This window comes from Pogoniulus pusillus, unplaced genomic scaffold (genome assembly GCF_015220805.1).
Source record: "Pogoniulus pusillus isolate bPogPus1 unplaced genomic scaffold, bPogPus1.pri scaffold_50_arrow_ctg1, whole genome shotgun sequence".
Taxonomy (NCBI): domain Eukaryota; kingdom Metazoa; phylum Chordata; class Aves; order Piciformes; family Lybiidae; genus Pogoniulus; species Pogoniulus pusillus.
The window spans coordinates 437334-462455 of record NW_026974708.1 but is presented as its reverse complement, the minus strand read 5'-3'; the positions used below and the strand labels follow the sequence as shown (position 1 = coordinate 462455).

Genomic DNA, 25122 nt, shown 5'->3' with positions numbered 1-25122 from the left:
CTGGGAATATAGATGAAGCAATTTATTTACAGCTAGCAGAATTTACAAGCAGCTATTTACAATATATACAGTTATATACAATTATATACAGAAATATACAAAAGGATAAACAATACAAAAGCACAACTCCCCTCCCAGAAACCTGAGTCCCCAGGAGGGGCTTTCAAACAACCCCAACACCTCCCCTCTCAACCTTACCCCAGTTCTCAGGAAGAAGAGAGGTGTGGCCAAGAGGTTAGGGAGCAAGGTTAGTAGGAGCAGGGTTAATGAGATGTGACTAGGTCTGAAGGCAAAGGCAGAAGTGAAAGACAAAATGGAGAAAGTTTACTTCTTCTTCCCAGAGTTCTCAGCGTGACTGTGAGAGAAGGAGACACAATTGTTTTCATTCCACTGCCTGTTATCAAGTTCTTTCACCAAAACATTCCAGCTTGCTTCTAACTAGCACACCCCCCCGCTGCCATCTTCCGGAGTACCAACAGTCACACACACACTCACTCCCCTTATTCCTGGCCCAGTCCCTCGTGGGAAATGGGAACCGCAGTACTAAAGGGTCCGCACTTCGCTTGGGTTGGTGCCGAGCTACCGGCCCCCCTCTCAGTTGCTGTACTCCGGGAACACACAATCCCGCCTGAACGGTACCCCTGCGACCCCTGCGCAGAATACTCACTTGTCCTGCGTCTTCGTCCGGACTTCTGTGCACAAAAATTTATGGGATTGACCGGTTTTCCACTTTGCTCAATATTCTGTTTTAGGTTCGTCGGTCAGGTTGAAGCAAATTCTCTTCCTTCTAGCAGGACCTCGGGTTAAGCCCTAGAGGCGCCTTCCCACAGAGTCAGAGACTGCCTTCCCTGATCCGAGTCACGGCACCAATTGTTATAAATTGAGAATGACTCAAAATCCAAGTGTCCAGATTACAAATTTATTCTGTTAGGCAAGTAGAGTATGAGCAAAGTTACAGCGCTGGACGACAGGGGAGTCACCGCTCCGCCAACTGCTGTGACAAGTCTCTTCATTAGCCTATATTTATACTGTGTTGTCTGCATTGTTCCGCCCTGCAAATTACATAAATCCATCCTTTCTGCGCATGTTCCTTCTTTTGGGTTAGGGTCTTCCTTCCCTTCTGGTGGTCGTTGAGGATGAAGTAAGCAGTGCTCCTCAGGTGTCCTCTGGTTAACCCGTCTCCAAATATGGGTTTCCTTTGGCTGGTTAACATCCCGAATCCCATATGTGGCATGTTTTCTCAAAATTAAGGATGTACCTAAAGCTTAGTCCTTGGAATATGACTGATTAATGTCCCGAGTCCCATATGTGGCATGTTCTCTCTTATCTCAAAATTAAGGATGTACCTAAAGCTTAGTCCTTGAAATTTTTAGCAATTAGCTAGCTTATTCTTTGCACATTACATATATAGCATGACCTCTGCAGTTAGGCATATTTCCTGATTTGCAACAGCTGTTTGCTGCTAGGCATATTTAATACTCTATGTTTCTTTATTAAACAATTACAATTACCTATTACACCAGCAGCAAGTCTGCAGATGGCACCAAGGGAGGTGGCGGAGTTGATCTGCAGGAGGCTGAGGAGGCTCTGCAGAGGGACTCGGCTAGGTTGGATTCGTGGCCAGTGTCAATGGGATGAGCCTCAATAAGGCCAAATGCCAGGTCCTGCACTCGGGCCACAACGACCCCAAGCAACACTACAGGCTTGGGGAAGCTGAAAGCTGCCTGCAGAAAGGGACCTGGGGGTGTAATAGGCAAACAACTGAGCAGGAGCCAGCAGTGCCCAGAGGGCAAGGAAAGCCAAAAGCAGCCTGGCTGGGGCCAGAAATGCTGTGTCCAGCAGGAGCAGGGAGGGGATTGTTGCCTTGGACTTGGCTCTGGTGAGGCCACAACTCGAGTGCTGTGTTCAGTTTGGGGCAGCTCAGTCCAAGAGAGATGTGGAGGTGCTGGAGTGGGTGCAGAGGAGGGCAAGGAAGCTGGGAAGGGCCTGGGCAATAACTGCGATGAAGAGCGTCTGGAGGAGCTGGGGAGGGTTAGTGTGAAACAGGAGGCTGAGGGGAGAGCTCATCACTGCTTACAGCTACCTGAAAGGAGGCTGCGGGGAGGCTGCTGCTGGTCTCTGCTCACAGGCAGCGACAGAACCAGGGGGAAGGGCCTCAGGCTGCCGCTGGGTAGGTTTGGACTGGACATGAGGGGACATTTTTTCGCAGCGAGAGCGGTCAGGCACTGGAGTGAGCTGCCCGGGGGGTGGTGGAGTCAGCGACCCTGGAGGTGTTTAAGAGCCGTGCAGGGTCGGCGGAGCGATGCCCTCTGTGCCCGCCCACCCCTGCCCCAGAACTCTCTGCCGGTGTGGGGCTCCTTGCGCAGATCAGCTGGAGCCGAAGTCTCCCTCCCTGTCCGTGCCCCTTGCCTGGTTTTGTGCGCTCAGATTCTCTCCTCCCCGAGGCAGGCAGAGGCAGAGGGCTCCGAGCAGGGCGCAGCCGGAGCCGTTTCCCTGTCGTCAGTGGCGGCAGCAGCGGCGGGGAGCAGGGGGCGGAGCAAGGGTGGGGGCGTGGCGGGGAGGTGGGTGGGGATTATACTAATGAGGCAGCGACGGAAGCCGCAGGATGGGCGTGACCAGCGCAACCCACGTGACCCAGAGGGGAGTGCGATGGTAGCCAGGGGGCGGAGTGATGCTAATGAGGGGAGAAGGCAGCGAATGGGACGCCAGGAGGCCGCGCCGAGCCCCGCCAATGAGGAAGGGTGGGCTGAGAGAGGGGCGGGGCTTGCGAGGCCCGGGGCGAGGCGGACGATGGCCCTGGCCGGAAGGCAGGACAGGGGCGGGGCGAATGCAGAGAGTGGGCGGGGGCATGGTAATGAGGAGCGCGAGGCTTGCCGGGACACAGGCTCAGGGAGCCTTCGGGGGGGCTTGAGCGGCGCTGGGTGTCCGCGCGGAGAAGCGAGACCGGGCGGGAGGGGCGGGGAGCGGAGCGGGGAGGCAGCTGGTGTGGGCAGGGAGGTGTCCGTGAGCTAGGGGAGCCCCGCGGAGCACGGGTGGGTGTGTGGGGAGGTTTGGGGTTATCGCTTCTCGGCCTTTTGGCTAAGATCAAGTGTAGTATCTGTTCTTATCAGTTTAATATCTGATACGTCCTCGATGAGAGGACTTTATATTAAACGGATTTTTGGCCGTGGGAGTTGGATCCGGAGCTTGCTCCCTCCGCTCCGCGCATCGTCCTGGTATTGCAGTGCCTCCAGGCACGGTGCACCCCCGCACGGGGACCTTTGGTGGTTAACGACAGACGTGAAGCAGCTGAGGCGCCTCGGCCCGCCCGTGAGGGGCAGGATCTGCCTGCGCAGGGGCTGCGCTCGGGCCTTGGCCTCTCTGCTGCTCCCCACAGGCACAGAGGAACTGTCGCTGCTGGGACGCAGAGCACAGCAGGGCTCAGACAGCTCCGCCAGCGCCCCAAGCCCCGCGGAGCCTGCTCGGCACAGGCTGTCTCTCGCAGGTTGCCTCTCCCCAAGGCGCGCTCCGAGCAGCGATGCTTTGGGCAGGCAGAGAGCAGAGAAGCACCGAGCCAGAGGCGGCGCAGGGAGGCTGCGCACAGCAGCTCAGCCTCTGCTCCCCGCAGCGCAGAGCAGCAGCAGAGGTGAGAGGAACCTGAGCGAGGGCAGAACGAGGGGAGCGGAGCAGCGGAGCAGGGCAGAAACGGCCTCTGGCTGCGCAGCTGCGGCGCAGAGGTGAGGGCAGAGCTGGGCGCAGTGTGCGCGGCCACTGCTGCTGCCCGCGGGCAGGAGCCATGGCGGGGCGGGGCCCTGCTCCTCGTGCGGCGCTGATTGGCTGCGGCTGCCCGGCTGGGGGCGGGACTTCCGCTCCGGCCCGCGCTCCGCTCCCGCCCCTGGCGCACGTGGCTGCGGCAGCGGCAGAGCAGAGATTTGCGCCGCAGGCTCTGAGCTCCCCAGGCCGGCAGGAGCCTGCCGGGGCCGGCGCTCGGCACCGTCCTGTGCGCGGAGCTCTGCCTCGGCCTCCGCTCTGCGCCCCCCGCGTGTGCCAGGTGGGGAGAGGGCAGCGGTGGGGCTGAGGGGGAGCGGAGCCCCCGGGGGCCGAGGGTCGTGTGCTGGGTCCGGGAGGGGCGTGTGGGGCTCCGGGGCCAGGTGCGTGGGGTTGGGGTGCGGAGGGTGCGTGGGGTGCGTGTGGGTGCGCTGGGTGGGTGCAGGTTTGTGCGGCAGCAGTGGGTGGGTGTGGGGCAGGCTGTGTGCGGCTGTGGTGTGGGTGAGGGGCGTGAGGGTGGGAGTGGGCAGCGCTGGGGCTGTGAGAGGCTGTGTGCGGGTGTGGGGGGTGTGAGTGTGGGGAGCTGCGTGGGGCCGCGGGCAGGCCGTGGGGAGCTGTGTGGGTGTGTGGCGCTGGGGGCGGTGTGGGAGCTGTGCGGGTGGGGTGCGGGTGGGGCCGGCAGAGGTGTGCAGGGTGGGGGTGTGCGGTGCCGTGGGAGGGCTGTGTGCGGCTGTGTGGGCGCGGGTGGGGCCGGTGAGGGGTGGGCGTGTGGGGGGCTCCTGGTGCCGATTTACTGCCAGGCACAGGGGGAGAGCCCAGGCCTGTCCGTGGCTTTGGTGGGGGTGTCAGGCGTGGGTGCTGTGGCGAGCCCGAGCTTGGGAGCGCCTGGGGCCGGTGGCAGCTGTGGGGCGGTTTGGCTGTGCTGGGGCTGGTGGCATCAGAGCCCTCTGTGCCCGCCAGAGCCTTGCTGTGGGGGTGTGGTGTGCCCAGCCCTGTGCTGCCAGCACTGCCTCGAGTGCCCCCAGCCCCCTGCCTGTGTCTGGGGACCCTCTCACTGCAGGCTGCCCCCAGCCCCCTGCCTGTGTCTGGGGACCCTCTCACTGCAGGCTGCCCCCAGCCCCCTGCCTGTGTCTGGGGACCCTCTCACTGCAGGCTGCCCCCAGCCCCCTTCCCCCATGCTGCTCCACAGGAGGTTCCTGATTCCCCCCGAGTAGGACCCCCTGGTTTTGGGAGACCCTTTCAGTTTTGGGGAGTCCTTTCCACCAAATGGGGGCTGTTGAACTCCAGGACACTTTATTAGTGGGAGCTAAAATAGACCTAAAACTGCTCCACTGGAGCCACAAAATGTTCCACTGGACTTCAAAATGGCTCGGGGGGGGGGGGCAGATTGGGTCCTGGCACTCCAAATGTTCCTCCAGGATGCCCCAGTGGAGGCCTGGATCCTAAAATGGTCCTGAAGCAACCTCAGGTAACAGCTTGGGACCCCAAAATGCTTTCCTGAGATCCTTTAGTTTCCCTCCTGGCACCTCAGAATTGCTCCCAGGGACCCCAAGATGATCTCCCTGGATCCCCAAAATGACCTCTGGGCTTCCCATGTACTCCCAAGGCTTGTGGGGTGATTTCTTGGAGGGTGTTTGTGGTGAGGGGTGGCCATGGGGGGTGGCAGCTCTGGTCCCAGCTGTCCCTGCAGCCTCTTTTCAGGTTGCCTTTGCCACACCTGGAGTGCTGTGTCCAGTTCTGGGCCCCTCAATTCAAGAGAGATGTTGAGGTGCTGGAAGGTGCCCAGAGCACGGCAGCAAGGCTGGGGAGGGTCCTGGAGCACAGCCCTGTGAGGAGAGGCTGAGGGAGCTGGGGGTGTGCAGCCTGCAGCAGAGGAGGGTCAGGGCAGAGCTTATTGCTGGCTGCAGCTGCCTGCAGGGAGGCTGTAGGCAGGTGGGGTTGGGCTCTGCTGCCAGGCAGCCAGGGGCAGAGCAAGGAGACACAGCCTGAAGCTGTGCCAGGGCAGGGTTAGGCTGGGTTTAGGAAGAAGTTGTTGGCAGAGAGAGTGATTGGCACTGGAATGGGCTGCCCAGGGAGGTGGTGGAGTCACCGTGCCTGGAGGGGTTCCAGAGGAGGCTGCACGAGGCCCTTAGTGCCAGGGCTTAATCCAGGGGTACTCAGACTTTTTAAACAGGGCCAGTTTGCTGTCCCTCAGACACCATCGGGGGCTGGAGTATAGTGTGGAAAAAAAAGAAGGAATTGCTGTGCACACTGCACATATTTTATCTGTAGTAGTGCACAAAAACCAGGAAGAAAAATGCAATATTTAACATGAAGAACAGTTGTAACCAACAAAAGCAAATAACATTGCAGTGTGAGCTATGGGCCTGCTTCTGGCCAGTGAGATGTCAGTGCTAGGTTCCATATCTGTCACTGCTAGTGGTAGCAAGTGATGCAAGTGTTCATCAGCCAGTCCGGATCCGATTGGAGATTTCAGATGCTTCATTCAGGAATAAGTCTGCTCACAGACATAGCTGCTGCCACAGAGGGCTGCAATTTTGAGTGCATGGTTCCTGAGATGCATAGAAATCAGTAAGGCTGCTTGATTTGAATGCACCTTTCAGCGAGTCACAAGTCTGTAGTTTGGCCAATTCCATTTGGTAAATCGGATCAACAGTTTCAGTGTCAGCAGAAAATGGGTTCCAGAAGAGCTGCATGTCCTGCTCATGGGCACGAAGCTCTTTAAACCTAATTTGAAGCTCCTTTTGCAACATTTTCAGTGCATCCATGCATGTTTTGTTTGGGAATGCAACTGCTGTTTTTTCTGCAGACAGGTTTTGAGTTGTGGGAAGATGGCAGAAGTTTTCCTCCTTTACTTGGTTAATGAGCAGGTCTAATTTAACATGGAATGCTTTCAGGTGTGAATACATCACAGGTAAGCTTGAAGTTGGACATGGAAATTGTTGAGTAGCTCTGTTACATCTGTCAGGAACGCAAGGTGCCATTTCCATTCTGCATCTTTGAGCTCAGGTACTTCATTGTTTTCAGAAAGCATAAAATCATAAACCTGTGGAAGTAAGTTATAAAATCATTTCATAACTCTCCCTGGACTCAGACAATGGACTTCTGTGTGGTACAGAATCATTGAATCAACCAGATTGTAAGAGACCTCCAAGATCATCCAGTCCAACCTAGCACCCAGCCCTGTCCAGTCAACCAGACCGTGGCACTAAGTGCCTTTTCCAGTCTTTTCTTCAACACTTCAAGGGTCGGCAACTCTACCACCTCCCTTGGGCAGCCCATTCCAATGCCAAATCACTCTCTGTGAAGAACTTCCTCCTAACATCCAGCCTACATCTCTTCTGGCACAACTTGAAACTCTGTCCCCTTGTTCTGTTGCTGGTTGCCTGGGAGAAGAGGTCAACCCCCTACCTGGCTACAGCCTCGCTTCATTTAGCTCAGACAGAAGTTCCTGAAGCTGTCTGTGCTTTAGTGCATGAGCTCTAAGGAAGTTAACACAAGAATCCACAATTTTCATGACAGAGTCCAGCTTCAGTGATTTACAACCCAGTGCTTGTTGGTGGATGGTGCAGTGTGTGGCTATTGGATGTGAATGGTTGTGGTTGTCCATCTCTTTGTTAATGCTGCAACCACTCCTTCCATGGACCCTACCATGCTAGGAGAATCATCAGTTGTCACACTGAATAGTTTACCCCAGTCCAGCTCCAAATTGCTCATAGTTTGCAAACTTTCTCATAGATATCCTCTCGTGTAGTTGTTTCTTTTGATGCTTGTCAGTGTAGCAAGCTCCTCTGTGAATCATTTGTCCCACGAATGAGAATTAGAAGTGGTGCAGGATCACAAACATCATTGCTTTTGTGGAGTGCCAATGAGAAGTAGCACAAGTTTTTCTGAGGAGTTTTGCAACTGCAGATTCAAATTTTCCCCCGTTTCTTCAATCCTTTGTGTAAGTGTAGGTCCTGAGAGACTCACTGGACTAAATAAATCTGACTTCTCTTGGCACATCTCTTTGGCAACAGAACGAAGGCATTCTGTAACAAATTCTCCCTCTATGACTGCTCTGCCAGTGCACGCTATGAGCTCAGCAACTTGACAGCTTGCTTGAAGTGATGATATATTGAGCTGCTTTTGCTTCACAAAAGTATTTTGCTGAGTTGTCAATCCATGTTTCAGTCTTAATACTTTACTTTTCTCACTTGTCCAACCAAAGAATCATCTTTATCTTTATGTTGAGTTTTGTACTGTTGATGCAAATTGTATTCCTTGAGCACAGACACTGAGTTCTGGCATGTCAGATAAACAGCTCTTTCTTTGTACTCCATGAGAAAATACTCAGCAGTCCACTTTCCTTGGAATCCCCTGCGCTTGAAGTCAGTTTTTCTCAACACGATGGTGCGTGCTCTTCCCACTGGTGCTGGCTTGTTTGTCCTGCCTGGGAGCTGGAGGGAGAGACGGGGGAGCCACCCACCTTGCTGATGCCACTGCCCTCCTCCTCAGCCTGGCTGTGCAGTCTGGAAAGGGTGGCCAGAAAGGACTGAAGGAACTTTGCTGCGCCAGGGCTCTGGCAATTTGCCCGAGTTGGCTGGACCTCACAGTCTGAGCAGATTGTTTTGATACAAGGTGACCTATCTGTACCTTACACATAACTCTGAGCCAATCTGTACTGTCCACTTGTGCCAACCCCAATCTAATTGTGCACGCCTCTTCTAAGTAGTATATAAGCTACTGTACTGCCTTAATAAAACATACTGCACTGCTTGCAGCTGGCTGATTATGAGTTGACTTGTCAGTGCCCCGATCTTGCCTCCACTGGCTTCCAGGCCGCAGGCAGCCTTGTTGAACATCATCTGGTTCCTATCTGCCCAGCTCTGTCTGCGCAGGTCTCTTGGGATGGCAGCACAGCCTTCAGCTGTCCAAGCCTCCCAGCTTGGTGTCGTCAGCAAAATTGCTGAGGAGATTACAGGCTGTGGAAAGAAAACAATGGTGATGTCTACTTCGCTCACAGCCTTGCTGAGGAGTGTGAGGGAACAAGAAGCACAAACATTTGATAACACACACTCAGCACCATTCTCACTCTCGATGGGGCTGCTGGCGTAGCTACATCTTACTCTCTAACCTCACCCTCTGTTTTGGGCTAGCCCACTTTGCTTCTTAAACCTCTGTCTGAACCTCTGTTCTTCCTTGGGACTGGGGTAAGGTTGAGAGGGGTAGGGGGAAGGTGAAGGGGTGGTTGAGAGCCCCTCCTGGGGACTCAGGTTTCTGGGAGGGGAGTTGTGTTTCTGTATTACCTTTTACCTTGTATATTTCTGTCTATAACTGTATATACTGTAAATATCTGCTTGTATATTGTGCCAGCTGTAAATAAATAGCTTCATTCATATTTCCAGAGCCAGCTGAGTCTAGTCTGGATGATTTCTAAAGTGCGGGGGGCAGGGAACACCTAAACTGTCAAAGAGGACACACAAGAACTCTTTAAATCTTGTAGAGATGGGCCATGGTGATCAAGTGATGAGGAATCAGCACATGCAGAGCATACTTTAGGTTGGGAGCCATGGAAGGGGCTGGGAATGGTAGGACAGCAAGAGTGGAAGCTGATGGACTAACTCCCTCCCTGAAATGCTTATACACCAATGCACGGAGCATGGGGAATAAGCAGGAGGAGCTGGAGATCTGTGTCAGGCTGAATGACTGTGATATAATTGCATCACTGAAACATGTCGGGACAGCTCCCACGGCTGGAATGTTGCCATGGGTGTCTCTGTACTGTTCAGGAAAGGTAGACCAGCAAGACGAGGTGGGGGATTTGCCCTCTATGCGTGAGAGCAACTGAAATGTGCTGAGTTCTGTCCAAGACAGGGGGCAGAACACTTTGAAAGCTTGTGGGTAAGAATTAGTGGATGTGGAAAAGGAGATGAAATTGTTGTAGGGGTCTACTATAGACCACCAGACCAAGAGGAAGGTGTTGATGAGGCCTTCTACAAACAGCTGGAGGTGGCCTCTAGAGCTAACTCCTTGGTACTCATGGGAGACTTCAGTCACCCTGATACTTGCTGGAAGCTCACACAGTCAGGCACAGACAGTCCAAAAGGCTCTTGCAGTGTATCAATGACAACTTCTTGATGCAGATAGTGGAGGAGCCACAAAGAGAGGTGCACTGCTGGACCTTGTATTAACTAATAAAGAGAGACTGGTTGAGGACATTAAGGTTGTGAACAGCCTTGGGAACAGTGATCATGTGTCACGGATGGGGTGCTCTGTGACCTACGCTGATTTTGCCGGAGGGGAGAAATTAATGTGAGAGGACATTTATAAAAATATATATATTTATTAACTTCCAATATTTGGAACTCTCGCCACCTCCAACCACTGAACTTTAATATTTGTTTTTACATGGTTATGAAAATGCTGTAGGATATATATCTACAGAAACTTATTAATAACTAGCAAACATTGGAACTATTAACAGAGTTTTCCCCGCGGCTTAATGCCGCTTGGGGCCATATACTATTTGCCCAGCAAGAGTGAGCTGAAAGCTGTTTTCCGCTTTATGGCAGAGGTAATAGAGTTACAGAGGCATTCAAGTGTTTACTCAACAATTTGGATTAATCAGAAATCACCCTCTGGGGCTACGTCACAGCCTATTGCAAGTGTTCAGTTCTTCAGGGTCTCTGCCTGTGGACTTTGAGGCTGGAATCCTCCAGTTTCAGGGGAAATGGCAGTCTCTGGCCTTGCTGCTGGCTCCTTCTGGATGCTCTGTCCAGGGAGTTCATAGGCAGGATCTCCAGGTACAGAGGCAGGATTCCATGCAGTCTGGGCATGGGTATAACGCTGGCCGATTGAATGCAGACAAGTGGGTCTGCTCCTGGCAGCTTGTGGCAATGGTGCACACCAGGTAATTGTGTACAGGCAGGCATAAAGCTGCAAGGACGTACGCAGGCAGGCAAGCAAGCAATGTGGCGGAGCTGCAAGTAATGTGGGGCAGGCTGCATGTGAGCCTGTGTACCCCTACTTATTAAATGTGGGCCGAGAGTTAATGGTCTCATTGGCCACTAGAATAACCAATCAGGTTGATAGTCAGCCAAACCTTACTATACTAGGCTAAACCCACAGGCCTGGACTCCAAATATGGGAATCACATGGGCCTAGCACGAGGCAGGCACAAGCTGGGCGTGTGGGGATTTACACAATCAGGTATTCTGGGCAACTGACTTTATGGCCCCAGTCTGTTGTGCCCCTTTGTGCTTGTTTACCCCTGGTGCAGGCAGAGAGACATGCCCAGGCAGAGAAGGCATAAATAAGCCTGCTTTCGGGCCTACAGGCCCTCCACAACATCATAACGTGGTGGAGTTTAGTATTCTGCAAGGTAGAATCAGAGCAACAAGTAGAATTGCAACTCTGGACTTCTGCAGAGCTAACTTTGTGCTCTTCAGGGACATGCTTGCAGAAATCCCATTGGCTAAGGCTCTGGAGGGGAAAGGAGCCCAAGAAAGTTGGCTAATTTTAAAAAAACACTTCCTCCAAGCCCAAGCCAGCTGTGTGCCCCTGAGTAAAAAATCAGGTAGACGTACTAGAAGACCTGCATGGTTGAATAAGGAGCTCCTGAAGGAACTCTCAGGAAAGAAGGAATCTTACAATTCATGGAAGAAGGGACTGGTCACTTGTGAGAAGTATAGAGAAGTAGTCAGAGCTTGTAGGAAGGCAACAAAGGCGGCCAAAGCCCTCTTGGAACTGAAGCTGGCAAAGGAAGTAAAAGAGAACAGGAAAGGCTTCTTCAAATCCATCAGTAGAAGAAGGAAGCAGAGGGAAGGTGTGGGGCAGTGCTGGACAAGGAGGCAGACTTGGTAACTGAGGATGCAGAGAAGGCAGAGTTGCTGAATGCCTTCTTTGCTTCAGTCTTTACACCTAAGGCTGAACTCCTCTGTGTACCCCAGACCCTAGATGAAGAAGAGGAAACCTGGAGGAGGGAGTGCTCCCCACTGTTCAGTGCAGACTGGGCTAGGGATCAGTTACACAAATTAAACATTAACAAGTCCCTGGGCCCTGATGAGATGCACCCAAGGGTGCTGAGAGAACTGCCTGAGGTTATTGCTCTGCCACTCTCCATCATCTTTGCCAATTGTGGCAGACAGGAGAGGTGCCTGAGGGCTGGAGGAGAGCAAATGTCACTCCAGTCTTCAAAAAGGGCAAGAAAGAAGTTCCAGGAAACTGTAGACCAGACAACCTCACCTCCATCCCTGGAAAAATGATGGAGTGGCTCCTGCTGGAGGGCATCTCAAGGCACTTGGAAGAGAAGAAGGTTATCAGGAGTAGTCAGCATGGATTTACCAAGGGGCAGTCATGCTTACCTAACCTGATAGCATTATGATGCCATCACTGAATGGGTAGATTCAAGGGAGAGCAGTGGATGGAGTCTACCTTGACCTTAGCAAGGCCTTTGGCACTGTCTCCCATAGCATTTTAGTCAGCAAGCTGAGGCAGTGTGGGATGGAAGAGCAGGCAGTGAGGTGCGCTAGGAACTGGTTGCAAGATAGAGTTCAGAGGGTGGTGATCAATGGTGCCAGGTCCATCTGGAGAGCTGTGACCAGTGCTGTCCCCCAGGGATCAGTGCTGAGGCCACTCCTGTTCAACATCTTCTTCAATGACATTGATGAGGGCACAGACAGACAGAGGCTGCTCAACAAGTTTGCTGATGACACCAAGTTGGGAGGCTTGACTGAGACAGCTGCAGGCTGTGCTGCCATTCAGAGACCTGGGCAGATTGAGAGCTAGGCACAGAGGAACCAGGTGAAGTTTAACAAGGACAAGTGCAGAGTTCTGCATTTGGGGAGGAATAACAAACTGCACCAGTACAGGCTGGGAGGTGACTGCTGGAGAGCAGTCCTGTGGAGAGGGACCTGGGGGTCCTGGTGGCTAACAGTTACCCATGGCACAGCAATGTGCCCTTGTGGCCAAGAAGGCCAATGGGATCCTAGGTTGTATTAGGAAGAGTGTGTGCAGCAGATCAAGGGAGGTTCTCCTCCCCCTCTACTCTGCTCTGGTGAGACTTCACCTGGAATTCTGTGTTCAGTTTTGGGCTCCCCAGTTTAAGAGGAACAGGGATCTGCTGGAGAGGGTCCAGCAGAGGGCTACGAGGATGATTAGAGAACAGCAGGGCACTGCCTTATGAGGAGAGGTTGGGGGACCTGGGGCTGCTTAGTCTGGAGAAAAGAAGACTTAGAGGGGATTTGATAAATGTTTATAAGTATCTGAAGGCTGCCAGGAGGGGGGAGACAGGCTCTGCTCACTGCTCCCTGGGACAGGACAAGGAGCAATGGGTGTAAGTTGCATCAAAAGAGGTTCAGCCTCAACACAAGGGGGAACTTCTTTACTGTAAGGGTCACAGAGCACTGGCACAGGCTCCCCAGAGAGGTTGTGGAGTCTCCTTCTCTGGAGACTTTCAAGGCTTTTCTGAATGTGTTCCTCTGTGATCCATGTTAGGATTGTCCAGCTCTGGCAGGGAGGTTGGACTGAATGATCTCTTTGGGCCCCTTCCAACCCCTAACATCCTGTGATCCTATGACCCCTGGGTTAGTCAATCAGGAGGGTTTGGTGAGAGGTTGGACTCGATGATCCTGGAGGTCTTTTCCAACCTGCTTCATTCTGTGCTCCTTTGCCATCCTGCCCAGGGTGGGCACCCCCCAGCCCTCTACCAGCAGTCCTTGGAGGGCTAATGTGGGGGTTGGGGTCAGCCTCCAGCTGCTGGCAGGTGCAGGAGCTCCCTGCTGCCATCGGGGCAGGATGCAGAGGCCAAGGCACAGGTGGCAGAGGCCCAGGGACACTGCCAGCAGAGCAGGGTGGTCAGGGCCTTGTGCAACCTGCCCTGGGCTGTGTGCAGGGCTGGGCCTCAGGCCCCTCCCTGGGCAGGCTGTGGCAGTGCTGCAGCAGCCTCCTGGTGCAGAACTTGCTGCTCACATCCAATGTCCACCTGCTCTGCTCTCCTTGCCCTAGCCCAGCACTGCAGCCCTTGGGAGCAGTCCCTTTGCAGCCTTCCTGCAGGCCCTGGCAGCTGTTTTGAGCTCTGCCTGCAGCCTTCTCCTCTCCAGGCTGAACACCCCCAGTGCCCTCAGCCTGTACCCACAGCAGAGCTTCTCCATCCCCTGAGCAAGGAAGCAAGAATCCAAGTGCCTGGGATTGGTGAATTCCTGCCCTGGAGCTGCATGGCTGCCTGGAGCTGGACACCGCCAGCTGGCAGTGGTGGCACTCCCCCAGCCCAGCCCAGTGGGTGCCCAGCACCTTGGCAGCCCAGATAGGAGCCCTGCTGCAGGCCACTGGAGCCTGGGATGGTGCTGAGCTCTCTGCTCATTGCTCTCTGCCATCTCTTTGCCTTCTCAGCTGCTCTCAGCCCTGTCCAAGCTGTGTTGCCCTTGCTGGGGGGGTCCAATACAGAGCCCAGGGGGGTCCAGCAGTGGTTTGGTGCTGGATTCAGCTTGGCCTGGTCCCAGGGCACCTCAGAACCTGGCCTGGCCTCGTCTCTAGCCCAGGGGTTGGGGCTTTGCAGGGGGGGCTCGTGGGTAGGAGCCCCCATTTGGGGACAAAGGAGACTGATGAAAGGATGCCAGGACATGGGGTCCCCAGATTTGGGGCAATGGAAGAGTCCCCAGGTGTGGAGAGGGCAGAGCAGGAGGGGCCCAGAATGCTGCTGCCCTCCTGCATTTTCCATGCTCCTAGTCAGGAAGGGTCCAAACTGGCACTGCCAAGGGCCCTGCCCCCAGAATGCCTTCAGAGCCCTCCACTTCCTGGGTGCCTTGGGGGCAGGAAGATCCTTTCCTGCCTCCTGGGTGTTGGGGGTCATTTTTGGTTCCTTTGGGATAGTTTTGGGATGCCAGGGAGTACCTGAGGGTGCCAGGGAGGCATTTGGAGGTCTCAGGCTGCTGCTGCTGCTGTCTTAGCTTCTCCTGCTTGTGCCAGGGTCCAGTGTGGGCTGCCTGGAGGGGCACAGGGGGTCAGGTGAGGCTGTTGGGGGGTTCAGGGCTTTAGCCCTTCCCAGTGCCAGTCCCTGCAGCTGGCAGTGCTGGGCCAGCAGCCAGGGGTGCTCCTGGCTCAGCCCCTGGCCCTGGCCCTGCAGTGCCTGCTCCTCGTGCTGGGTCTTCTGCAGAGCTGGGCAGATGTGGAGAGATTTTTACTGGTAAGCAATAAGCAAAACTGTGCTGGGAAGTGTCCTTGAGTCCATCTTGGGCCTAAGATACTAGGTGGTAAATAATAGCTTTCCACATGCAACTGCAGGGGGTGGAGTGCCAGCTGCATGTGGGCAGTTAGCCAGCCCAAGGGGCTGGGTTAGCCAGCCCAGGGGCTGACCCTCAGAATGTTATTGTATATCACCTATCCGTACCATGCTGGTAGTCCTGGACCAGCCATGAGCTATCCACATGTACCAATCCCAAACTAAGTTAGCTGTGCACACCTCTCCCAGGAAAGCATCTAACTCACTGTGACAGGGAAATAAAGCAGAGAATGACACCTAACCATACTGGAGAACCCAGAGTCATTTGATCCCAGGTGCAACGCCGTCAGGCAGAGAGGTTCAGGAGGCGTCAGAGCCCCCCAGACCCATGGACCCTCCAGGCTGTATTTGCTGCCAGCTTCTGCCTCAGCTTCTCCTATTGGCCTGGAGGCTTTTGCTGTCCTGGCTGGAGGGGGAGGCTCCAACCCTGCCCCCTTCTGCAGCTGCTGTTGGCTGTGGGCACAGCTGGGGAAACCTCTGGGGCCTGTGGTGCCAGAGTGGCCCTGCCCTGCCCAGTGTGCCCGGCTCAGCCAGGCCCCATCAGAGCCCTAATGCTGCAGACTCCTAGACCCTCCCAGTCCCCCTCAGCCCCAGTGGATTCCAATCCCAGCCACAGGTTTTCCCCGGCGTGCCCCAAAGGATCCTGATTGCAGCCCTCAGCCCCAAGGGATCACAGTCCCAGCCCCAAGGGATCACAGTCCCAGCCCCACAGCCTCCTCCCTCAGCAGTTTGGCAGAGACTGGAATGAGATTTTGAAAGATATTTTGGTTGTTTTTTTGGTCAAGTTTAATAACTTCTGAAGTTATTCTGAACATTTTCAGGCCTTTTTTTCTGATTTTTGAGATCTTAAAGATCTTTACCATGTTTTTACTGTCTATTCCTGCTAATATATTTATGATTTTTGTTATCTTGGAGCCTTTTAAATATTTTTTTAATATATTTTGAGTATTTCAAGGCACTTTTCATGTTTTTTGAAGCTATTTTGACCAATGTCAGGCTTTTAAAACTGCCTTTTAAAGTTGTTTTGATCATTTTCAGGCCTTTTAAATTATTTTAAAGAGATTTTGATGGTTTTTAAGTAGTTTTTACAAAGCAATTTGAGTGCCATAAAACTCCTTAGAACCTGCAAGCCTCAGAAAGGAGATTTTAAAGCATCTTTGTGTTGCTTTATGAAATCCTAAGGCTTTTGGAGGTTTTTAATCAGTTTTTAAGGGAGTTTGAGAGTTTTACAGAGATGTTGATGGCTTCTGGGGAAGATTCAGACCTTTTTCAGTGTACTTGAAGAACATCAAACAGATCAGTGAGCCTGGAGAGTCTCTCTTCAGCATTGCTTTCTGTGACTTGTTGAGAGTCTTTGAAGAGATTGGAATGAAATGTCAAGAATTGTGGCTCAGCTCTGAAGGGATTTGTTGACTTTTGAGGTAGTCTTGAGGTGTTTTGAGGAACTTCTGTGAGGTTTGAGAGGTTTGTGATGAGGTTTTAGAGGCCTTCAAGAGATTTAAAGAGACGTTGATGAAGCTGCTGTTGAAGGGATTGTTATGCTTTTAAGAACTGCGATGTGTGAAACCATCAAGTGCAGTCCTCCTGGGGCCAGAGAGTCCAGGAGGTGGACCAGAAAGTGTCTTCTGTGTTATTTCATTCCCATAATCCTGCATCCACTGCCCCTACAAACTGGCTGCACTCTCAGTTTTGCCCTTTTCTTCTCCCTGACTCTCCCCCTTCGCACTGTGGACCTCATCTCTGCTACGTGCGGGAGGTTTGCAGCTGGCTGTGGCCTTGTCTGGGCTCACTTTTTGCTGCATCACTTGGATTTGGTGTGGGGGAAGTAGGGAGGTATGGTGGGGAGGGGGCATGGAGGCCTGGGGTTTGGCCTGGTTTGGAGGTTTTGGAGAGCTTTGTCCTGAGGAGGTGTTTGGAGAACTGTGGCTGAGGTAGACTATGAATGGAAAGCTTTGGGCTGAGGAGGTCTGTTGGAGAGTGGTGGCCAAGGCAGACTCTGGCCTTGTGTATCTCAGCTGCTGGTGTAGTTCTCTGTGCAGTTCCTCCTAACAGTTCCCTTTGCCAATCCTTTCCAGCCTGGTGTGCAGAGTTTGTCTTTAGCTGCTTTGAGAGGGGTTGAGTAGCTTCTGTTTGCTCTTGCAGGCAGAACTGGAGAGCTGAAAGGGTTTAGCTTTTCCCAAGCTGATGGCACAGGAATCCCTAACAATAAAAACTGCTTTGGGCTGCAGCTCTGGAGTTGGGCTTTTTGCTGTGGGAAGCATCAGGGTTGTGGAGCTTGCTGCTGCTGTTGGAGTTGCTAGAATGAGAGCATAGTTTGGGCTGGCCAAAGCCTTTAAGCTGGCAGAGTGCAGCTGCTGGGTTCAGCACTGCCAGGTGAGCACTGAGCCCTGGCCCTCAGCATCAGAGCTGCAGAGCTGTTGAACAGCTACAGGGTGAGGGAGTCCAGCAGTGTCCTGGGCAGGCTCTTGCAAGACCTGCCCAGATGGCATCGTGTTGGAAGGGACCCTCAGAGGTCATCTTGTGCACCCTGTGGCAGTGAGCAGGGCCAGCTGCAGCTAAAGCAGGCTGCCCAGGAGCATATCAGCTGTGACCTGGAATGTCTGCAGGGATGGAGCCTTCAGCACCAGCCTGGGAAGTCTGTTGCAGAGTCTCATCTGCCTCCTTGTGCAGAACTTCCTCCTGGTGTCCAACCTAACTCTGCCCTGCTCCAGTTTGAATCCAGTGCCTTATGTCCTATCCCCACAGGCCCTTCTGCACAGTCCCTGCCCAGCCTGCCTGTAGATGCCCTTCAGAAGTTGAGATGCGAGGTCCAAGGAGAGCCCAGAGATGCTTTTCTGCAGGCTGAGCAGCCACAGCTCTCTCAGACTGCGTTTGTAGAAGAGGTGCTGGTGTTGAGTCAGAACCAGACCCTCTCTGTGCTGGGCTTTGTTTCACCTGGCTGTGAGAGCCTGAGAAAGTTGTTGGTGTGCTCCAGAGTGGCTGAGGTGTGCAGGCAGAGCTCCTGGAGTGCTTTCTGAGCAGGCTGAGATCTTGTCCCCAGCTGAGAAGTCAAATGCTGTCTGCAGTGCTTCTGCTGGCTCTGCTGCAGTGGCTTTGTGCTGAGCTTTCCAGTGCTGAGAAGCTCTCTTCTGAGTCTTCCTGTGTGCAGTTTGGAGCTGAGGGCTGTTTAATGCAGGCAGGAGGGATGGTCCTGAGCATTGGGACAAAAGCAAGCTGTTGAAAGCTACTCAGGGGTGTGAGATGCTCCCTTCTGCTCTAATGGTACCCACTGGTGTTGGAGAGAACTTTGTGCATCAGTGCTGGGCTGGGGCTGTGCAAAGGAGGCCTGTTTTTCTGGGTGTTGTGTGTCCTGTGTTTGACCCTGGACAAATTGAATGGTTTGGCTTGGAGGGGACCTTAGGAATCCTCTAGTTGTGGGCAGGGAAACCTTCCAGTGGAGCAGGCTGCTTGAGGCCTCATCTGGCCTGGCCTTGGACCCCTGCAGGGAGGGTGTCAGCCACCTCTGGACTGATTTCTGGCAGGAAGCTCTGAATTGAGATGGCAGCTGTGGGCAGGAGGAATATTGCCCTGGCTGCAGTAGGCTCTTTGTCCATGTTAGAGTGACCCCAGCTGGGGATTTACACTGGTCTGTGTGGAGGCATTTGTGTGTTTGGGTTTGATGTGCTTCCAGCTCAGGGAGCATCCAGAGTGTTTTCTAGTGCAGTTCCTGTAGAGCAGCAAGAAGGGCCCCAGCCAAACCCCCAACAGGCTGTTAAAGCTGAGCCTGAGTGCATTTCCCTGCTGCAGCCAGGAGGCAGCTATGTACAGAGAGTCTGTCTGGGAGTTCTTAGGCTTCATCTTAGGCAGAAAGATTTGCTGACAGCTTTCAGGCTGCTTTTCAGTTCCTCTCAAGGTTTCCTGACCACAAACAGAGTCAGGTCTCAGGTGGAGCCTTTGCTGTTTGCCTGCAGACTCATAGCTGTGCAGAGCTTTTGTCCCCTCTGCTGTCAGGAAGCATTGTCAGGAGCACTTTGCCCTGCTGCTGTTGCTGTGGAGATGGAGAAATGCTTTCTGGAAGAAGGGCAGGGAACCTTCAGAACAGAATGAGATGTTCAGTGTCTACTTCTGGCTGAGGAATTGCTTTTGATTTCAGTGCAGTGTTTAATTTTATTTGGGGCAGCCTGTCCTGAGTGGTTTTGGTGGGAAGAACTCCTGAAATTTCTTTGGAGGAACTTCAGAACAACACAAAGAAGTTGCATTTGTGCTCTTTGCTGCCTGCTGAGCTGGCAAAGGAAGGAACTCATTGCTGAAAGTGACTGCAGCAATTGCAGTGCTGTGCAAGGCTCAGCAGTGGTGTGACCAGCAGGGCCAGGGCAGGGATTGTCACCGTTGTGATGGTTTGGGTGTTACCCACCCCCACACACTTCATAATATCACCCAGACTAGACTCAGCCAGCTCTGGAGTTTGAGTGAAGCTTATATTTACACCTTAGCAGAATGTACAAGCAGATACAGCATATACAGTTATAGACAGAGATATACAAGATAAAAGCTAATACAGAAACACAACAGCCCTCCCAGAAACCTGAGTCCTCAAGAAGGGCTCCCAAACACTCTTCCACCTTCTCCCACCCCTCTCTACCTTACCCCAGACGTTGCCTTGTGCCCAAGAAAGAATGGAGGGTCAGCCAGGGGAGTTAGGAAGCAGGTGGATTAGTCAAAGACAATAGGGTAGCTTAGACAGAGAAATTGCAGCCCACATCCCAGACAGAGAACGACTCCCTTATCTATGGATTCTTGCTCTTATACATCTCCACAAGCCTAGGAGTGAAGTAGACATCATTGTTTCTCTTTCACAGCCTGTAATTTAGTTCTTCTCACCAAAACATTCTAGCTAGCTTCAAATTAGCACACCCCTGTACTGGGCACTGGTGAGGCCACACTCTGAATACTGGGGTCAGTTTTGAGGCACTCACTCCAAGAGGGTCAGTGAGGGTGTGGAGCAGGTCCAGAGAAGGGCAAGAAAGCTGGGGAAGGGTGTGGAGAAGAGGGTGGGGAGGAGCAGCTGAGGGAGCTGGGGGTGTTCAATATGAAGAAGAGGAGGCTGAGAGGAGAGCTCATTGCCGTCTCCCTGGAAGGAGGTTGCAGTGAAGTGAGGTTGATCTCTTCTCCCCAGTGTCAGTTGATGGAAGGGAGAGGAAATGGCCTGGAACTGCTGGAACTGTGCCAGGGAAGGGTTAGGTTTGAGATGAGGAAGAATTTCTTTGCAGCAAGGGACTGAAACAGGCTGCCCAAGGAGGTGGTGGAGTCCCCACCCCTGGAGGTGTTAAGGGCCAGGTTGGATGAGGCCTTGCGCAACCTGGTCTGGTAGAAGGCATCCCTGGCCATGTCAGGGGCTTGGAGCTGGCTGAGCTTTGGGGTCCCTTCCAGCCCAAACCATTCTGTGAATGCTTGGATTTGGACACTTACAGAAGTTGTCACAGTATCACAGTATCACAGTATCACCAAGGTTGGAAGAGACCTCACAGATCATCAAGTCCAACCCTTTACCACAGAGCTCAAGGCCAGACCATGACACCAAGTGCCACGTCCAGTCCTGCCTTGAACAGCCCCAGGGACAGTGACTCCACCACCTCCCCGGGCAGCCCATTCCAGTGTCCAATGACTCTCTCAGTGAAGAACTTTCTCCTCACCTCTAGCCTAAATCTCCCCTGGCACAGCCTGAGGCTGTGTCCTCTCGTTCTGGTGCTGGCCACCTGAGAGAAGAGAGCAACCTCCCCCTGGCCACAACCACCCTTCAGGTAGTTGTAGACAGCAATAAGGTCACCCCTGAGCCTCCTCTTCTCCAGGCTAAACAATCCCAGCTCCCTCAGCCTCTCCTCATAGGGCTTGTGCTCGAGGCCTCTCCCCAGCCTCGTCGCCCTTCTCTGAACACGCTCAGGCATCTCAATGTCCCTCCTAAACTGGGGGGCCCAGAACTGAACACAGTTCAGTGAAGTGAAACTGTAAATAAGCAATGTTGTAAAGCTGGGTTGGAGCTGGAGGCTGGGTTGGAGTTTGGCCCCTGCCTTGAATCTAAAATTGGAGCTTTTAGCAGATTGGAGGTTGCAGGAGAGTTGCTTTGACCTGCAGCTGTGCCTCAGAGTTTGTGATGCTCAAGAGGCAGTTCTGAAGTAGCTGCTGCAGGAACTGAGCTGAACTGGAAGCCTGCAGTCTAGAAGGAAAAGTTTCTCCCTCACAGTCAGGCACTGGAATAATCTGCCAAGGGCAGTGGTGGATTCCCCTACTCTGGGCAGCTTTAAGATTCATCTTGGCAGGGGCTGGGCCAGCTGATGGCAAGTGCAGTGTCAGCTGGAAAGGTTGTAGCAGATGGTCCCTTCCAGCCTGGCATTCTGTGGGCATGTTGAGGGCAGCTGCAAAGCTCTTGAAGCCTTTGTGCAGAGTGCCAAACACATCACTGAGCCTAGAAACTGACTGCAGAGTTCTCTGCTAAGAGCTTGTAAGAGCTGCTCAAGCATTCGTCAGAGTTTCTGATCAGCTTGGAAGGGATCTGGATTGTTTTTCCAGGCAGTTTGAAACCTTTTCAAGCATTCTTCTTGTTCTCCTCCTCCTTGGCCTTGGCCTCTTCATTGTCCTCCTCCACATCCTCTGTTTCCTTCTCTTCCCCTCCTTGGAGGCTGCATTTAGAGGCATGGAATCGTAGAATGGTTTGGGTTGGAAGTGATCTCCAAAGCTCATCCAGTCCAAGCCCCTGCATTCAGAGACCATCAGCTCACAGACACCAATGTGGTGGACGGCAAATGGTGTTTATTGGTGGGTGGCATGGGATTATATAGCATGGGTTACAACGTCACTTCTGTCTGCTTACATCATAAGCTGAACGCTATTGGCTATTCGGATAGAGGCCCTATCTTTCTGTACAGCACGATAGCTTCCGTCCGCCAGACCCTAGCTGCCTACACCCAGGTGGCCAGTGGCATCCTGGCCTGTATCAGTGTGGTGGAGGGGCTGTAGGCCCTAAAACAGAGGCCTCCCTATGCCTGTGCATGCCTGGACACGTTTTTCTGCCAGGACCCATGGCAGTAAACAGGTTGTGTAACACACGCACACCCAGCCCGTGTATCCCTGGGGTCCGCCCATGTGATCCCCATATTTGGGGGGGGTCCATGCAAACAGCTCCTGCCTATTAAGGTAAGGTTTGGCTTACTGCCAACCTGATTGGTCACTTTGGATGGCCAAAGGGCCATGAATCTCGGCCCACAGTCTATAAAGAGGGGTGCAAAGGAGCACCACGTGTTCAGAGTGTTCAGACTCTGCTGTTCAGACTCAGCTCTCATAAGATCTGTTCAGATTCAGCTCTCTGTCCCTGCCTGCAGCGCAGCTCAGCTCTCTGATCCACATTGCAGCGTCCTGCTGCCTGACTTGCTTGCATGGCCTAGACATAGAGTCTGGCCATCACCTGCATGCTTTCTGAGGTTCAGACCTCCTACTTTGATTACAACTCGCAGTTAACCTGTCTGCATACCTTAGAAGCAGAGCACATTCAAGCCTGCACCTGATACATATATGGGGTGCAGATAACCCCCTAAGCCTAGAGCCAGCCGTGCATACTGGCCACCTATCTTGCTTTATCTACGGAGCACAAATCCCAGCTTTAGCCTGGTAAGAAGATCCAGGAGAGCAGACTGTCTAGATTGTTGGCAAACCCACATAAACAGCCTGCTAGCTGTGCAGAAGACTGTGCCAGAGACTACACAGACATCCTTCTCCTGTCCCTGGAAGCCTGCCAGCTTCCCTGGACATGCAGCATCCAGAAGAACCAGCAGCGCTGAGGCAGAGACCATCTCACGCCAGGAGAACAAAAGGTTAGAGAACTTGTTTGCCCCAGAGACTGGGAAGATTTATCATCCCCCCTCAAGCTGGGAGGATTCACCTAATTTCCCTCTCAAGCCAGGAAGATTCCAGCCCCACAGAGTCCAGACACTGGGCATAGGCTGTGACACAACCTCAGGAAGCTGATCAATAATTAATAGCAAGACTTCTAAGTAAGCTTTGATTCCTTTGTAATATAAGTTATCTTTGCCTTAGAGCAGACACAGTTTTCAGCCCCTGCTGGGCAGACAGTATAGTTCTCAAGCGGCGTTAAGCCTGAGGTAAATCTCCCTCTCTGTCTATAGTTGATAATTTGACAGTTATTAACCAGATCCCTATATATATATCATATCCTAATTGTTTTCATAAACTTGCACTAGAACTATATTTTATTACACAGTGTTTAGGGGTGGCAAGAGTTTGTAAATATTAATTTTAATTAATATATTTTTATATACAATTAATACCACCTCAAATTAATTTCTCACTTCCCCCAAATAAGGGAGGCATAGAGAAAACCCCTCCGTAACAATTAGGAACAGTGTGGCCAGTAGGACAAGGGAGGTTATTCTTTCCCTATACTCAGCACTGGCCAGGCCACACCTTGAGTACTGTGTCCAGTTCTGGGCTCCTCAGTTCAAGAGAGATGTTGAGGTGCTGGAAGGTGTCCAGAGAAGAGCGACAAAGCTGGTGAGGGGCCTGGAACACAAACCCTATGAGGAGAGACTGAGGAAGCTGGGGTTGTTTAGCCTAGAGAAGAGGAGGCTCAGGGGTGACCTCATTGCTGTCTACAACTACCTGCAGGGAGGCTGTAGCTAGGTGGGGGTTGGCCTCTTCTCCCAGGCAACCAGCAATAGAACAAGGGGACACAGTCTCAAGTTGTGCCAGGGGAAGTCTAGGCTGGATATTAGGAGGAAGTTCTTCACAGAGAGAGTGATTGGCATTGGAATGGGCTGCCCAGGGAGGTGGTAGAGTCACCGTCCCTGGAGGTGTTCAAGAAAAGCCTGGATGAGGCACTTAGTGCCATGGTCTAGTTGATTGGATAGGGCTGGGTGATAGGTTGGACTGGATGATCTTGGAGGTCTCTTCCAACCTGGTTGATTCTATGATTCTTTTTCCCGCTCTTTTTTTTTTTCCCATGATCCCAGTGCTACACAGATACACAGAAAAACCCAAGAAAAAAATCCCACAATATCCCTATATCGTAAAATTCCACAATTGTAATAAACTCTTAGCCTTAACTATATTATCTATCAACTTAAAAATCTATCATCTGAAGGAAATTCGAGAAAAGGCAAAGAAAATTCAAGAAGATAATACCATGGTTTTCTTAGAATCTGCACAGAACCTATGCAGTTACAAAACAATTTCTTGCCATAATATTCCACTATAATGGCTACCAAGCACTTAACACAGTCCACTTCAATCACCTAAGTCTCACCACGCTGCTAAAATCATCCCAAAACTGTCTCCTTTAAGAACTAAGCTGTGCTTCTGCAGAACCTGCAAGGAGATAAGGAGGGGAGGGAGGCGGGGGGAATAGGCCCTGCTGAGCTCCGGCAGGTTGGGGGGGAAGGCATTCCCAGCCCAGGCTGGTCTGCGTGCCAGGGGTGGGGGAAAGGGGGCAGTGGGAGAACTGCAGGTGAATCCCGCTGGGGATGCCACTCCCATGGCTCCCAAGTAGCGCCCCTCTGCTTCCCCGGCCCCCTATTGTCCCTCAGGGTGAAATTCTCACCATATCAACTATTTCCTGATGGCATTTTTTTATCCTCTCCCTTATCAGATCTTTCCTGTCCCGTATCTCAGCGTTAGATTTATAGCTTCACCAGATACAGCCTTCTGATGTTTACCCTAGGTCTGCTAGACCTCCATTGTTTTCAGGTCATGGCCAGAAAGAGCTTTGCCATGCTGTTTAAGAAACTCTTTTGAAAGGAAAAAAGCGTCCCTCACACACTCAGACAGAAGGCAGAATGCGAAGGTAAAAAAAAGCAAGAGCAGAGCAATTTTAACAAGGCTTAAGAGGTGTGCCATTGATGTGGTAATGTGGACACCTTTGCTTGGAAAAGCTTACATATGCAAATAGCCTAACACTCACACCCACACAGACTCTACTGCTTTCCCCAATGCACCCACTCCTGCCCCTCCCACCCCATAAGCAGTACAGGAGATGCTTATAGAAGCAAGGCAGAAGTCCGACAGACTCCTGTCCCGGGCTGGATTCAGCCCCCTAACTTCTGGAGTCTTGTCCGGAAGCTTTATCAGCT

The 25122-nt window shown here is 52.7% G+C and overlaps 1 protein-coding gene, 1 long non-coding RNA gene and 1 other non-coding gene across 3 annotated transcripts in view; 2 read left to right on the top strand and 1 right to left on the bottom strand.

Moving 5' to 3' along the window:
• Window positions 1–897: 897 nt before the first annotated feature.
• On the bottom strand, window positions 898–1864 carry LOC135174212 (uncharacterized). The gene is made up of 2 exons (XR_010301799.1): window positions 1347–1864; window positions 898–1258 (listed from the first exon to the last, which is right to left on the bottom strand). It is a non-coding gene; the product is annotated as an uncharacterized LOC135174212 (long non-coding RNA).
• A 1194-nt stretch (window positions 1865–3058) lies between these two features.
• Window positions 3059–3249, top strand: LOC135174215 (U2 spliceosomal RNA). Its single transcript, XR_010301801.1, has one exon. It is a non-coding gene; the product is annotated as a U2 spliceosomal RNA (small nuclear RNA).
• Window positions 3250–3902: 653 nt separating this feature from the next.
• The window catches only part of LOC135174201 (oocyte zinc finger protein XlCOF26-like), a 38318-nt gene continuing 17098 nt past the window's right edge, over window positions 3903–25122 (top strand). Inside the window, exon 1 of the mRNA XM_064141434.1 lies at window positions 3903–4030. The gene's annotated coding sequence lies outside the window, so the exon portion shown is untranslated. The remainder of the gene's footprint in view (window positions 4031–25122) is intronic.